Below are 13,413 nucleotides of genomic sequence, written 5' to 3' on the forward strand. Positions count from 1 at the left end.
TGTGAATCAGTAATAACATCTCCCATTATTTTTTTATTTAATAAAAAATCAAATGGTATGGTAAATAAATTTGTTTTTGGTATACGACTACACTCAGGAACAGTACTTACTGTGATTACAGGAACAGATGAACTGGTCTATAAACCCTCATAATTTGCCTGTTTATATACCTTCCATCCCAGGTATACAATAATTACTATCTCTATTATAATCTCATTTGTGTTATTATTATCTTTCCATAAAATATAGTGAGACTAAGACGTGGAGGTAGGGGAAGGGGGATGGGGGTGCATCCAAGAATCTCTCTATCAAGTCGATAATATGGCCAGATTCTCGACGTCCTTATTTTTGCAAGCGTCCATGAACACATCATCTTCTTCATCAGTGAAGTGTCGCTACTGCCATCCTTGACCCCGACTCAAAACTTAATTTAACCCCCCAAAAATATAAAAATTGGTGTTCTATGATAATGTATAAATACTATAAACCTCATTGAGATGGTAACTAAAATACAAAGTTAGTTGGTATAGTTTGACAACCTGTTGTAACATATCTATATTTATAATATAATAATTAATATATGGTCAGTTTAAATGTACATTTTTTTATATAAAATAGGATGAAATAAAATATTAATATACAGTTATTCCTCATCATTGATATTTGCACATTGAGCACATATTAAATCAAAACTATTAAAACGTGTAAATCTTACCGCTACCATATCACACCAATTGATTTTTTGTTTTAGAGCAAAATATTCATCCTTTAGAGATTTAGAACAATGAAGACAGTAGTGGCGTTCACTTATATTAATTTCATTAAATTTCGCCAATTGTTGTCCAAGAATTGTATTAATATCTTTTTCAAATGAATTATTCAATTCAATTTCCAATACATCAAATTTTAAATTGTTAGTGATTGTTGCAATCATATGATGTTCACAAATTACATCTTTTCCTTTAAATAATCGAACTAATGAAAATGTTGGCATAGTTTGAAATGTTATTAACATATCTGTATAAATGATATAATAATTATAACTTGGATGATATTCACCATTAAAGGTGCATTTTGTTTTTAACCAAAATATAAAATCTGGTGTTCTATGATAAGATAATGCATAGGCACTATAAATCTCACTGTAAGTTAACGGAGGTGGTAACCAACAATTGCATTCACCATCATATTCATGTCGGTCATATAAATTATATATAGAGAGAACATCATCTAGAAATCTTTGAAAACTCCCATCTATTGTAATAACACAAAATTTTTCCATATAAGAATTACAATAATGGTCATAACAGTACATATATATACTTGAAATAGATGAACAAATAACTAAAACATTGTCTTCACAACTCCTTTCTTGCACCTGACACATTTCAGTACTTACAGGAATTATAAAGTTACGTAGTCCCAAAATACAATACATAATCCAACATAAATCCTGATTCCTCTTACTTACCATTAGTAGATATACATTAATATTTAAATTATAACAGGGTTTATTTTGTTCAGATAAAATGTTTCTAAATTTGATTACTGAAATTTCTTTCACTTTTTTTCTCCAGTCTTCCTCCCTATTAATATCAGAAGAATCTGGCATAAGCACCAATACATCAAAAGAAAAAGAAAAAGAATTAAACATAGAAAATGAACAAATAGCATTTTGCGGTAACTGTTGTACAAGTGGTGATTGTGGCTGCGATTCGATAATTAAAAATTGCAAAGATGAATGCCGCTTTACTATCTTCAAAACTATACTGACTATATCCACTCCAGGAACATAATCGACACGTGTAATTTCACCTTTACTTGGAACATGATTGATTAGAAGGGCCTGTTCACAATAATATGTTTGTTCTGACGATTGAAGAATTATATTTTCTGTCAGATAGAGTGCAGAATGTACCTTATAATGATTAATATTAGATTGCTGTAAGTTTTGAAAAGAAAAAAGAAAAATAACTGTATATCCATAAAAAATATCCAGAACAGTTGATGTGGGATACATTCGAAGACAAATATTTAACAATTGTAAAATTTCATCTGTATCCCGAGAGAACATTGTCATAGCTGTCACTAAAGACCACACTTTGTTTTTGTTTATCATACCTTTTAAAGGATGATTAACACTCGTCATTGTTTTTAATGTTGATGTAAACATAGGATGATCATTCAATAACTCAAATAGTTCAGAGTCTTTTTTTTCTTGACCCATTTTCGACCAGTTATTCATTTTAGTCTCGATCATCTTTAGAAGGCCTCTCATACAGTATCTTCCATCGGTTATGTTGTATTTGATGTAACATAATTGTTCCACAATATAGGATGCATTGTAAAGAGACAAATTACCATCTTCATTGCTATGTAGAAGTGGACTAGGGAAAAGAGTATATGAATCCCATATTAATCGATGATAAAGAGTGCGGAATGGCATGTATGACGAGTCAAGAATAACATGGCTCCAAATTTTACAAACTCTGGAACAAATAATTAAAAGATGACGATATGGAACAAGTGCAAATATGTTTTCTAATAACACCTGTGGTAGGGACGACATTTTTTGGATTAGAGTTTGCATCAACACCTGTTGTATTACAGTGTTCAGTAAGCAAAACAGTAAGTAATTTAAGTAGGGTAGTAGTAGTAGTAGTAGTTTTTTTTTTTTTTTTAATCAGGGACTCAAATCTCTTTTTTTTCAACTATCCATCAGGGTGTTTGTGACTGCTGTCACATCTGCACACGTTCAATGTTGAATATACTATCCAATATCATTGGATACTAACCAGAAAACTAATCAATATCGACATAGTATAGAGTATATAGTATAGTGCTGGATACTGGAAAACAATCCAACATTGAATGACTCATTCAACATTGAATTACTCATTCAATATTGAATGGTATTCCAATATTTAATATAATATCCAATATCACTTAATACTGGAAAACTACTCAACAGGATAAAAACAATAACATATTTGACTTTGGTTGCATAATTACTTTATTTTTTAAAAATATCTGAATTAAAAATCATATAATTAAAAAAAGAGAAAATTAAGAATGAATAATCTACTGTCAACAATTATTATGTTAATAATATTAATTATTTTCCTAACAGTTATAGTAGTCATTAATTCACGGAAAAAATCTAAAAATACTAAAAAATTATATAAAAAGGAAAACAATTACAATTCCATCAGCCATGACACAACACCAAAGTCCATTGAGCTAATAAAAGATGTAGGAGGAGGAGTGGGAGGGGAATTACACAACGTAGGAGTAGTGGGAGGGGAATTATACAACGCAGGAGAAGGAGTAGAGTTACATGATGCAGGGGAAGGAGGAGCAGAAGAATTACAAGACGATGGAGAGGGAGGAGGAGGAGGAGGAGGAGGAGGAAGAGGAAGAGAATTACAAGACACTGGAGAAGGAGGAGTAGGAGGAGAATTACAAGATGCCGGAGAAGGAAGAGGAGGAGGAGGAGGAGAATTACATGATGCCGGAGAAGGAAGAGGAGGAGGAGGAGGAGGAGGAAGAGGAGGAGGAGGAGGAGGAGTAGGAGAATTACAAGATGTCGGAGAAGGAGGAGGAGGAGAAGAAGGCGGAGTAGAATTACAAACAAGTGAAAATGAGTCCTCTGGCGTTCCTCACGTCATCAGTCAAATGGAATCCGTCGAACAACCTCATGAATTACTTCAAGAATTATTACAATCCTCCACAGATTCGTCTAAACTTCGAAAATCCCAAATGAAATCCAAACTTATAGAATCATTATTCTCGCCATTTATCGAAGACATAAAAACTTATAAAGGTCTCTTTATTGTTCCCAAACCACCAATTTCGTATAATCCTAAAACTATTACTGAAACTGATAAGACACTAATTCAACCCTTTAATAAATTCCTTAGTTATTATGATGAAATCCACAACTTTACCAATGGTTATTCTGCATATTACATAAATAAACTATATACAAATTCTAATATTGATAGGGGATATTATACAAAAAATCCAATTATATTAATATTTCCATGGAATTTCCATAATTTCACACCTGATATTTATACAGACCGACGTGAAATAAAAGACGTCAAATTAAAGAACAATTTAGATGCATCACGTAAAAAATGTCGAAAGGAAGGAAATCGATTTTACATGAACAAATTGTTGATATCATGTACCCATGCTGCAAGTCAAGATATATTTAATTGTGGATTTTATTCGGACAGTTTCCCAATGAAAGAAAATTCACTACCCCCATTCGTGGTTATGAAACTTGAACTCGAAGACGGTCATAATGAGGTAGAATGTAAAATGTTAGCTAAGAATATTAATTCCTCAGACACATTTGCTAGCATTAAATTTAACATTTATGTGGAAGTCGAGAAAGAAGAACAAACAAAAGAATCACATGGAGGAGGAGAATTACAAAATGCAGGAGAAGGAGTAGGAAAGGTAAAAACTTCACAAACAGTAGAAGGAGGAGGAGGAGGAGAACCACAAACAGTTGGAGGAGGAGGAGGAGACCCACAAACAGTTGGAGGAGAAGGAGGAGGAGGAGGAGGAGGAGAACCACAAACAGTTGGAGGAGGAGGAGGAGGAGGAGGAGACCCACAAACAGTTGGAGGAGGAGGAGGAGGAGACCCACAAACAGTTGGAGGAGAAGGAGGAGGAGGAGGAGGAGACCCACAAACAGTTGGAGGAGGAGAAGGAGGAGGAGGAGACCCACAAACAGTTGGAGGAGAAGGAGGAGGAGGAGGACGAGGAGAACCACAAACAGTTGGAGGAGGAGGAGGAGACCCACAAACAGTTGGAGGAGAAGGAGGAGGAGGAGGAGGAGGAGGAGGAGGAGGAGGAGGAGACCCACAAACAGTTGGAGGAGGAGGAGACCCACAAACAGTTGGAGGAGGAGAAGGAGGAGGAGGAGACCCACAAACAGTTGGAGGAGGAGGAGAAGGAGGAGGAGGAGGAGGAGACCCACAAACAGTTGTAGGAGAAGGAGGAGGAGACCCACAAACAGTTGGAGGAGAAGGAGGAAGAGGAGGAGGAGGAGGAGACCCACAAACAGTTGGAGGAGGAGGAGGAGACCCACAAACAGTTGGAGGAGAAGGAGGAGGAGGAGACCCACAAACAGTTGGAGGAGAAGAAGGAGGAGGAGGAGGAGAACCACAAACAGTTGGAGGAGGAGGAGGAGGAGGAGGAACACATAGAACCCCCCACCGAAAAAAAGATAAAAAAAACTGGATTCAGTTTAGTGGAAGAAAACGTATTTATCTTGACCCAGACGCTGGTCTTATAGAGTCATTTTAATTTTATTTACTCTGATATATAAAAGGCCCGGAGATTTTATATACTCTGGTATATAAAACGTCAAAAAAGTATATAAAACTATCAATTGAATATAAAATTAAAGGTTCCCACCAGGCTTCTGTGCTGGCTAGGGTTCAAGTCTCCTGGTGGGAAAGTGTTCTCAAGTTGTATAACTTCACTCTCGTGTTTAGGAGAGTTGTGAATCAAGCATAGACATAGTGTTCTCCCATATTAACAGGGACTTGATGAAAAACGTAAAAATGATAGTCATCCTTAAGAATTATTTGACTCTAAAATTCAGGGATGGTCAACTTCTTGGGCTGCTCCCAAGAGAACTGTTGCCGTCCAAAATGTCCATAACACGACGTATCACTGTAAATTGGTCTCTTTAAGCCCAGCTCCTTGACAATATGTCCTAGTCGTAGATCAAAGTTGTGGTTAACAATCTTCAGAAGCTGTTTTGATGTGTACTGTGAGGTGCCATAGTGGAAGATGCTGATGCTTATGGGGTGCACAACACTAATGGCGTAAGATACCTGAACCAAACAGCGTCTACATAATTTGTTTTTCACCAGTGACTTGGCAACCCATCGGGCGGCATAGGCCGCTGAGCGGTCAATCTTTGTGTAATCTTTGCCAGAGAATGCTCCCCCGCCGTGAGCGCCCCACCCACCGTAAGTGTCAACGATGATTTTCCTACCAGTTAGCCCAACGTTACCTTGAGGTCCACCCATGATGAATTCTCCGCAAGGGTTGATGTGGTATTTCGTTTGAGTATCTATATATTTTTCAGGAATAATGACCTTGATGACCTTCTCTATAACCTCGTCACGCAAAGCTTCGACAGTAATTTGTTCCGAGTGCTGTACAGAAGCGACAACAGTGTTCACTCTTTTGGGAATAACAGCTCCTTGATCGAAGGCATACTGGCATGTGACTTGAGTCTTACAGTCAGGTCGCGCCCACCAGAACGTCCCATCTCTTCGCAGCTCTGCAATCTTCTGATTGAGACGGTGTGCCAGCATAATAGTTAAGGGCATGCACTCAGTCGGTCTCATCAGTGGCATAACCAAACATCAGTCCCTGGTCCCCTGAACCAGTGTTGTCATCACTGCGCCCGATGTGTACACCATTAGCAATCTCCGCACACTTTTGCTCCAGGGCCAGAAGAATATTGCAGGTCTTGTAGTCAAAGCCCTTTCGTGAATCATCAAAACCAATTTTCTTAACAATATCACGCACAATTTGTTGATAATTAACTTGGGCCTTGGACGTAATCTCCCCACAGATCAGGATCATACCAGTTTTGGTACACGTTTCACAAGCAACTTTGGCGTCAGGGTCCTGGCTAAGATGGGCATCAAGCACTGCGTCGCTGATCTGATCGCAAATTTTGTCGGGGTGGCCTTCGCCTACGCTCTCACTGGTGAAGAGGAACGTCTCATGATCTCCATCCATGCTCTCAGCACACTATCCTGGGGAACGAAAATGTTACTTCTAAGTACTCTTGAATTTGGGACCAGGTTTCCTTGGCTAGATTTTAACTAAATAAAAATCCGTTATGTAAAGGAATATTATTAAAAACATTGACCTAATTGTGTGAAGAGAGAAAGAGAGAGAGAGAACGCAAACCTGGTCACGTGGAGAGAGAGCAACTGAGCAACTGTAAAGCAAGTGTGCAGCTGCTCTGTCTTATAACAAAACTGTGAGTCAAAAAAGAATATGGATCATTTATTTTATTTTGAAATGATTATAAACCATTAAAAAAAAAACATTATTACTCATTCTAATTGGAAGAGTGAATGTATAATTTGGTAACCTGTAATCCTTAACTCTTTATGAACATAATAATTCCATCTGGTGAAAGGGATAATAATAATATTGTGTTAATAATTATAGAAGTATTTATTAGTCATATATAAAAATGTAATAGAAGGAACAATAAGATTTGAAATTCAATTCATATATTTCCAACCAGTCTCCAAGGTAAACAGCCTCTGTCAAATGGTAGATAAGATACATTATAAATCATCTTTATTATATGTTGTTAACAAAAAGCTGCTGTACGTGTGGACATTTGTATCCAAGATGTTTTTTCTCTATTATTAATTCTCTCCCGCAACCACCACATTCTCTTTTTTGGGGGGTTTCATAATGATTGAGATGACGATGATGTTCCCTAATAATACTTCTAATTTCTAGAAGAGTCTTGGGTATGAAGTATTCAATATGGTCTCCCTCAGCGCCTTCAGCTGCCAACACATCTGCGCGTTCATTTCCATAGATTCCAACATGGGAGGGAATCCACAGGAACTTGACAACTCTTCCCTGGTTGGTTAGTACCTTCACAACTCTCTTAATTTCAGCGACTATTGAAAGATTCTCGTCCCGATCTTTATTTAGGCTTTGCAGTGCTGCTCTCGAATCGGTGCAAATCACTGCACCAGTAGTATTCTGTTCAATAATATACCTTAACGCCATAGCAATGGCAGTTAACTCTGCTTGTGTTGAAGAGGTATAGTTCTCAATGCGCGCTTTTTCCTCATTTTTTGGTGGAAAAAATACATCATCCTTCTTAATTACCGTGTATGCTGCACCCGCCCGGCCATTAATAGGATTAGATGACCCATCAGTGAAGATTTGATCTAGTTCATCTCCAGCTTCATTATAAATTTCCTTAAGATACTTGTGGCTTATTTCTTTGGGTACCATGTTGGTTTTTTTCTTTACCATATCATTGATGATAATCCTGCACGAGTCATTCAGGGGATCCACCCAGGGAGGTAATCTTTCTACAGGCATGAGCTCACGAGCTTGTTGAAGTAGGTGAAGATCTTCAAGGTAGCCGACTGCTCTGTGATGCCATTTTTTGCTTCTCTTGTTTCCCCCTGAAAGTAGCACAGAGCTCAATTTTTTTTTAGCCATGTCATTATAATGGGGATCTCTGGCAATCCTAATTGCAAGCTTAGCATTCAGTTCCACAATTCTTTCTTTAATACTGGGAAGGGATAATAACTCTTTTTGTAGATTGGACATTTCAGCAGTTTTTTTCTTTGGAACTCCAAGAATGATTGAAATGGCTTCATCCTGTATGCTTTCTAGCCTATTCATATCACTTTGTGAATAAGTACATAAAACAGGTGCTGCGTTGTCAATGACGGAGCGTACATAGTTTGTGTACATCATTTTAAGTACAGCAATAGAGGCTCCATGGCCATCATTCCAAGTCATAGCTTTCAGTTTCAGTTCCCTGAGTCGACTTTTGCATGTTCCTATGATTTGATTGAGCTCCTCTTTCTTTCCCTTGTTTGAGCCGACGGTGACGCCAAGATACCGATAGTGGTCAACCCATTCAAGTGTTACACCATTAATTTGCAGTTCTTCATTTTCTCTCCGCTTGCGATGGGAGTATGCTTTTGTCTTGTTTGTGGAGAGAGTGAAACCGAGCTCAATACATTTCCTTCCAAGGAGTTCAATGGCCTGTTTTATTTTATCAAAGGTGGGAGCTTGTATTAGGACATCATCTGCATATCCCACTAGTTGTGTTCCTTCAGGAAAATCAATATTGGCAATTGCATTCATAAGTACATTGAATAGTGTAGGGCTTAAGACTCCTCCTTGGGGGGTCCCGAGTTCCATATTCATTGTTCTTGAGATTGCTCCATTGAAGTAGACCTTAGCTTTCCTCCCTGTGAGGTAGTCTTCAATCCATTTCATGAGTCTCCCCTTGACACCCATACATGCAAGCTCGTCCAGGATCGCAATTCCCTGGGCTTTGTCGAAGGCTCCTTTTATGTCAACAAATACAGAGTACCTAGCCGTGTCATTAACCAGGTAATTAATTATACAATTGGCTGTGCTCCGTCCTTTGACATATCCATTGACTCCTTCCCCAAACCTACCTATTTTGTGTAACAGTCGTTTTAGGATGATCTTTTCCAGCATCTTGCAAGTACATGACACGAGACTGATAGGTCTGTAATTGCCAGGGTCATTCGGTTTTGGTATGGGAACAATTTTGGCGTGTTTCCATTGTGTGGGCAGAACTCCATTTAGGAATGATTTGTTAAACAATAGGAGTAGTGGATTCCCAGGCACTTCACACAGTGCATTAAGTATGTCGTAGGTAATGCCATCCTCACCAGGTGCTGTAATTTTACCTCTCTTAACAGCCGCCCTTACTTCCTGGGCTGTGATAGGTTCTCCATATTCGTCCTCACTAGACTCTGCTCTCGCTATTCTAGTTCTTCTGTCATTCTGTAGCAGGAGCTGTTCCATGACGATTTCCGTTGAGAGGGAGGATGAGGATGCTGCCTTACTCCACATGTGAATTAATTCTTCAGCTTTACTCTGTGGATCTTTGCCTCGAGGCATTTTCTTCCGAGGGGGTCTTCGTCGAGGCGTACGGCGCTGAATTCTAAGACAACTTTCAATTTGGTGATTAAGGTCATCAACAAATGTATCAATATCTTCTGGGATTTGGTATTCCCTGAACCAGTCATTCATCCTGTCTATGAAGATTGGCTTCATATCTCGTCTGAGTGATAACCACCTTCTTTTATTTGACTCATTCTTTCTCAAATTGTTCATGTCGACAAAGGTAATCAGTGTGCCCGGTAGTCACAACATAAACTTTTGCCCAAGGTATATAATATGCTACTGACATCTGTGTCAAGTGAATTGAACAGGAGTACCTCCTCTTTTATATCCCTCTATAAATCAAAAAAAATATTTTTTTAATTTGTTTTCTTTTATTAATCCAATTATCCTTTAATTATCGAACATTGTAATTTGTTAATTATATATTGTTTTGAATGGGAAAGATGCTTACATACATACATACATACATATCTCAAAGGCATAGATTAGTTTAGTAAAGTTACTACAAAAAATTCAATATAATAGTAGTAATTAGGTTACATTTGTATACTACAGGACTTTAGGACTTTCAGTTGTGTGGGCCTAGCTAGTTTGTTTCCCCTTAGCTGGCAGAATACCACCCCCCTGCAACAGCATTTATAGGATTCATGGGGCATAGATAAGACCAAGGAGTATGCTTACCTCTACAATTACAACAAAATGGAAATTTTTGTTTCTTTGTACACTCTTTAGAGTCATGTTTATTACCACAGTACTTACACCTGGGGTCGTACTGACATTTCAAAACCAAATGCCCCCAATAATAACACTTCAGGCATAATTTTGGCTTCTCTTGGTATTTTGAAACTTTTCTATAGCCTAGTCCTTGTACAAAAATTTTTTTAGGAGCCTCACCTTTTATTAAAGCTATAACCTGACTTTGTTTTTTATAATGAACAATGTTTCTCTTTACCCAAACAACACTGTCATTGTAAAGGAGATGATCGGGATCCAAGTAAGTTGGATATTTGAAAAGTATGACCTTTGTGAAAATACCTTCTTCTGGAACAACCATCACAATATTCTGAAAGCCATCTGTAGTTAAATGTTTAACTGCCTCTTCTGTTCCAACTGTGATATATGGCTGCTGAAGACCCTGACCCTCCTTGAACACTGGTTTAAAATCTGAATACTCCATAGCTAAACGTACAGTCCACACCATCTTTTCATTGAAGTTCAGTAGGCATGTTTTAGGAAATAACAACCGCCTCCTTAGGCAGACCGCCTCAGTCATTTCATTAACACATAAGTTACTCACTCTTATCACTGTAATCGTTGAGAATCACTAATTCACACTGTATATTTAGCTAGTTGTTTGATTACTACTACTACTACTAATTTCTGTTGATTCAAAAAAAAAAAAAAGTTTGCGGCACAGGGGCATTTGGTATACTCAATGTCCTAAACTTCCTCTAACAAATTAGGAATAAATATTCGTTCACAAATTAGTTGTGAAATTCGATCTCTCTTTTTCACAATAAAATATACTTTAGAATAATTGAAGAGAACCACAGAAACATTTCACTATCAATGACACCATCCCTAACATCAATGTGATTAAAAACAAAAAACAAAAAAAAAGTAAGACCAGATCTTGGAGCTATTCTTCATAACAACCTTCTGGTACTTTTACTTGAATATCTATCTTGATTACACCTTTTCCTTGTGCTGGCACAGTAACATCGTAGGCAGCACTGAAGCAAAAGGTAGATTGTTAATTAAAATATATTAAAAATATATGTGGTAATTAAAATATATTTAAATCTAAATAAGTCATAAATTAAAAAAAAAAAAAAGTAAATTCCAACTATACCTGTACAAGTCATATCCAGCAGCTAGTGTAGATCCAAAATGAACATAATATATGCCAAGAAAATGTGGTGGTAATAGAAAAGAAGTTCAGGTAGGAGAGATATATATCTGTGTTTACTCTCACTCCGACAGAATTAATAATCTCATTAATATTTCTACTCCTTTTATATGTTCCTTGAGGTGCCAGTTACCACCAGAAACAAGTAAAAAAGTTGTTTAAAGATTTGGTCAATGTTCCAATACACTTTTAGTTTTCAAAAAACGTCTGAAAATGAATGTCTGGAGTTATCAAATCTAAAGCTGATATATCTTTGGTAAACTGTTCCAACAAATGTTCATCCAGGCTGGTTATGCTTTTAAATACAGTTCCACATTCAAAACAAGTAAAAAAGTTGTTTAAAGATTTGGGACTGATTTGCTGTTTGTTTCCACATATATCATATTTTTTTCACTATTTGTTTTCAAAGGCTGAATCATGTGTATTGATTTCAAATGTAGGGTCAAGTTATATTCATCCCTAAATCTATTCCCACACAATTGACATTTTAACCGTTTTACTCTGTGTGTTCCCATATGTCTAGTCAAGTCGCATTTTTTAAGGAATTTTTTTCTACATACGTCACATGAAAACCATTTTTCTCTAATGTGTTGTTTGTTTGTTTTTTCACATTCACTGCACTTTGGAGTTTTACCGGTATGAATTGTAAAAAGGATAGTCTTCTTTGTGTGAGTTGTGAAATGGACTGTTAGTGTTCTTATTGTACTATATTTTTTTCCACATACATCACATAAAAAAAGTTGTTTGTTGTATGGGTTTTTGTTTGATCTGTTGTATGGGTTTTTGTTTGATCAAGTGACATCTCTAATGAGAATTATCTCACTTCCACCTGAAAAGAAAATAAAATAAATTAATTTATATAATTATTCTGATTTATAATATATACATTGACTCTTATTACATTATAGTAATATGATATACTTTATTTTTATTACTTAATAATTAACTTTGTTATAATAGACTTAAGTAAATTATACAACATACGTATGGGGTTGGGGTTGAAGAAACATTAAATGTTGAATGTGCTTTAGATTGTGTGATTGTTGTTTTACTACTCAGAATGAAGTGTCCATGAAGTATGGCGAACCTGTAATGATTTGCATAGCCTGGCAAACTCTCCTTATATACCAATCCAGTCAGACTGATACAGACTTGAGAGGTATTTACTTATTTATGTTTTTATGTAATTATTTAACTGATCAATAACCATTTGAGAATATATTTTCTCTCTCTCTCTCTCTCTCTCTCTCTCTCTCCTCTCTCTCTCTCTCTCTCTCTCTCTCTCTCTCTCTCTCTCTCTCTCTCTCTCTCTCTCTCTCTCTCTCTCTCTCTCTCTCTCTCTCTCTCTCTCTCTCTCTCTCTCTCTCTCTCTCTTTTTCTCCTACCCTATGTTATATATTTATATATTTACAATGAAGGAAGAGAAGAGGATGGCTCACTGGGATGTGTTTTGTCAAAGAAAAACCCAGCACAATAACACTGCCTGAGTAGTAGGTGACTACCCTCAACAAGAAGAGCAAGGGTTTATTTAGACCTGCTCTCTCTCTCTCTCTCTCAAGTGTTAGTTTAAAATATTATTTGTTTCTTCAAGTCAATCTTCATCTAACAAACAAGATGTGGGAAGTAAATCAATCAATGAAAATGAGATGATGTGTGAATAATCAATGAAAATGAGATGATGTGTAAAATTCACAAAGTTTTGGCTTTGTTAATATTATTATGTTGATATATTGGTGTTATAGTAATGGTCAGATGGATAACGAAGACATGATCAATATAATATAATGTTAAGACAAATTTTC

The 13,413-nt window shown here is 36.6% G+C and overlaps 1 pseudogene; it reads right to left on the minus strand.

Annotated features, from left to right (window-relative positions):
• Positions 1-5,378: 5,378 nt before the first annotated feature.
• On the minus strand, positions 5,379-12,440 carry LOC138361009 (S-adenosylmethionine synthase-like; annotated as a pseudogene).
• Positions 12,441-13,413: the final 973 nt, after the last annotated feature.

Source organism: Procambarus clarkii, unplaced genomic scaffold (genome assembly GCF_040958095.1).
Source record: "Procambarus clarkii isolate CNS0578487 unplaced genomic scaffold, FALCON_Pclarkii_2.0 HiC_scaffold_145, whole genome shotgun sequence".
Lineage (NCBI taxonomy): Eukaryota > Metazoa > Arthropoda > Malacostraca > Decapoda > Cambaridae > Procambarus > Procambarus clarkii.